Below are 3,568 nucleotides of genomic sequence, written 5' to 3' on the forward strand. Positions count from 1 at the left end.
ACGTTAAATTGGTATGTTGTTGTTGTTGTTGTTATTGTTGTTGTTGTTGTTGTTGTTGTTATATATTTTGTTTGTAACATTAAATATAGAAGCTGTTATTATTATTATTATTATCATTATTATTATTATTATTAGCTAAGCTACAATCCTAGTCGGAAAATCAGGATGCTATAAGCCCAAGGGCTCCAACAAGGAAAATAGCCCAGTGAGGGAAAGTAAATATAGAACACTGTGGCCGAGTGTACCCTCAAGCAAGAGAACTCTACTCAAGACAGTGGAAGACCATGGTACAGAGGCTATGGCACTACCCTAGACTAGAGAACAATGGTTTGAGGTATTCTACACAGTATATACAAATTCTTAGTATATTTGTTATTCCAGTCCCATCTTTGTCTTTCAAAACATAGACTACCAAGTTGGCGCCTTATACGCATGCGTAATAGTAACGTCCCTGACTGGTGAACGCCAGACTGGGGTGCCAGTCCCGCTCAAACGGGCGTGGGGAAGTTCTGAACGGCTGCTACCTTCTCAGGGAGGGGATGGACTCCTTCAGGAGTGATGCGGTGCCCTAAGAACGACACTTCGTTGGCGCAAAAGGTACACTTTTCGTACCGAACTACATGGCCGTTTTGTTGCAGGCGGTCGAGCACGATGCGCAGGTGACGGAGTGATAGGCGCAGTACTCGAACAGGTGGTCAACTACTCGTCCCGTCCATTGGCCTTCTTCAGCAGAAAACTGTCCAAGGCAGAATCGGGTTATTCTACCTTCGATCGGAATTCCTGGCGCTGCACTTGGCTATCCGTCACTTTCGCCATTTTTTAGAAGGTACGCCCTTCGTCATTCGCACAGACCACATGCCTCTGGTGCACGTCTTCACTCGACAGTCTGACGCCTGGTCCGCCCGTCAACCCCGACATCTCTCCTCCGTGGCTGAATACAATTGCACCCTTCAACACGTCCCCGCGGAAAATGAATCCCGTTGCCGATGTTCTGTCAAGAAACACGTTGGCCGCCGTTCAACTGGGCTGGATTACAATGCCTTGGCTGAATCCCTACGACAGGATCCAGAGTATCAGACATGTAGGACATCCTGCACATCCCTCCGTTGGGAAGACGTCCCCCTCGAAGACTCCAACACCACCCTCGCATCTTATGGGACCTCCCCTTCTGTGTATGCTACGTGGACGACATACTTGTGTTCTCTTCCTCAAAAGAGGTTACTCCGGGGTCACCAATGTGACGTGGTCACCACGTCACACTAGTTGCTTTGGTCTCTGCAATCTCACCATCCTTGTGAGCTAAGGATGGGCGTGTTTGGGGAAGCCTATAGGTCTATCTGCTGAGTCATCAGTAGTCATTACCTGGCTCTCCTTGGTCCTAGCTTGAGTGCAGAGGGGGCTTGGGGGCTGATCATATGTAATATGATCAATCACTAGGACATTGTCCTGCTTGATAGAGCAATGTCACTGACCTTTGCCTCTGCCATTCATGAGCGGCCTTTAAGCTTTTAAACAGCATAACATGCCAAACTCCCCTTGCAAAAAAATAAGCTTTTAATATATTTGCAATAAGTAGCCCACTGTCTCCAAGCTTCGCAAAAAAAAAAAAGAGAAAAAGCTTTGAACAACTAAACCGTCTTTTATTATAACCATGAGCACCACCAAGATTCTTTTATTTCCTCTTTTTTTCTTTTTTTTTCTTTTTTGGAAAATTTTCTCATTAAATTGAGGCAATTGAAGTTTGGAACTTTTGCCCTGAAATCCAATATTGCTCATTTTTTGCACAGTGCAATTTGCGAAAGCATTGTCAAATGATTGCGGCTAATATTGTTTGCGGTGGTTTTGCTGTTTTTTGGCAATTTGGTGGGGGACTATTATTATTATTATTATTATTATTATTATTATTATTGTTGTTGTTGTTGTTGTTGTTATTACTACTCATAAATTACGTGTATATTCTCATTTAAAGATGTATGTATGTATTGTTATATATATATATATATATATATATATATATATATATATATATATATATGTGTGTGTATGTATGAGATATGAATGTATGTATATATAGATACGCGATAGCTTTACATATATATATATATATATATATATATATATATATATATATATATATATATATATATATACCTGTATATATATATGTGTGTGTATATATATATATATATATTATATAAATATATATATATATATATATATACACATATATATATATACATATATTTCTTTTAAAGTTTTCCTTTAGGATTTTATTTACATGGAATGGTAAAAATTCTAATAGTAAAGATTTTGAAAGAACGAAACTAGATTAAGTTTAAAACTAAGTTTCTCGAAATCTTCAAGTCAAAATAATTATGCTTTTAACAAATCCCAAAATACATCTTATAATGTATTTCTAAGGCTTTTGCTAAGGCCAAAAAGATTATTCAAAAATATAAACTAAGATCTCTAGGTTTATATATTACGTCTAAATAATGTTCATAAAGAGGAATTCTAAAAACCTTTTGTCGAACAAATGTTCTTGATATTCATACCCTAAATAAAACCATATTCTTGATGACCTTCAAACTTCTACCGGGTTAAAATGAGCACATTAAAAGGTCCCCTAATTTAGAACAACCCTCCTAAAAAATAGACACTTCTCTGTCCTAAACCGAACACAAAAAAACTAACACTTTTAATCCCTGAAGAATTTCCCTAGAGAACAATAAACTTAAACAACTTCTGACACTTTTAACCCCTCAAGATTATCCTCCTATGGCCCAAGACTTCCTTTATGACTATATCTCCTCTAAGCCAACACCCATTCCAGAGAGACTCTTCCAGGAATTCTTAATTTGTACTGATTCTTAACTAAAAAGTTTCCCCATTTTCAACCAGACTTTATAAGCAAAGGAGGTTAGAATATCGTAAATTCTGAAGAGCCTCCGAGACTGCAAACATTGGCCAGGCTTTCCTGGGACGTTCCTTCGTTTGTTCAAGATTCTCCGGAGTTCTTGCTCTTGGACAACTGCCGTAGCCCCCAGAAACCTGGGACGTACTCTCCTCTAGGAGCCAAGACTCTCCTCCATCCGCAGCCCCCCCCCCCCCCCCCCCCCCCACTCACCCAACAGGGGCTCTGGGCTGAGATCGAATTTGGGTGAATGACATAACTTGCATCTTATGAGTTATAGATACTTCCAGCATGGTATGGTCAGGATTGCCTCTCCGATGGCTTTGTTTTGTTTCGAGTTTAACATATTTAAAAGAGGTTCTTCATATTCCAGCTCTCTCTCTCTCTCTCTCTCTCTCTCTCTCTCTCTCTCTCTCTCTCTCTCTCTCTCTCTCTCTCTCTGTATAAATCGTAATCTATGTATTACATTTTTATGTAGGTTTACATTATGAATTTAAGAAACAAGGCTACTGGTTTTAAATCTCTCTCTCTCTCTCTCTCTCTCTCTCTCTCTCTCTCTCTCTCTCTCTCTCTCTCTCTCTCTCTCTCTCTCTTTGTATAAATCATAATCTATGTATTACATTTTATATAGATTTACATTATGAATTAAAGAAA

The sequence above is a fragment of the Palaemon carinicauda genome, chromosome 32 (assembly GCF_036898095.1).
Source record: "Palaemon carinicauda isolate YSFRI2023 chromosome 32, ASM3689809v2, whole genome shotgun sequence".
In the NCBI taxonomy this organism is placed as follows: Eukaryota; Metazoa; Arthropoda; class Malacostraca; order Decapoda; family Palaemonidae; genus Palaemon; species Palaemon carinicauda.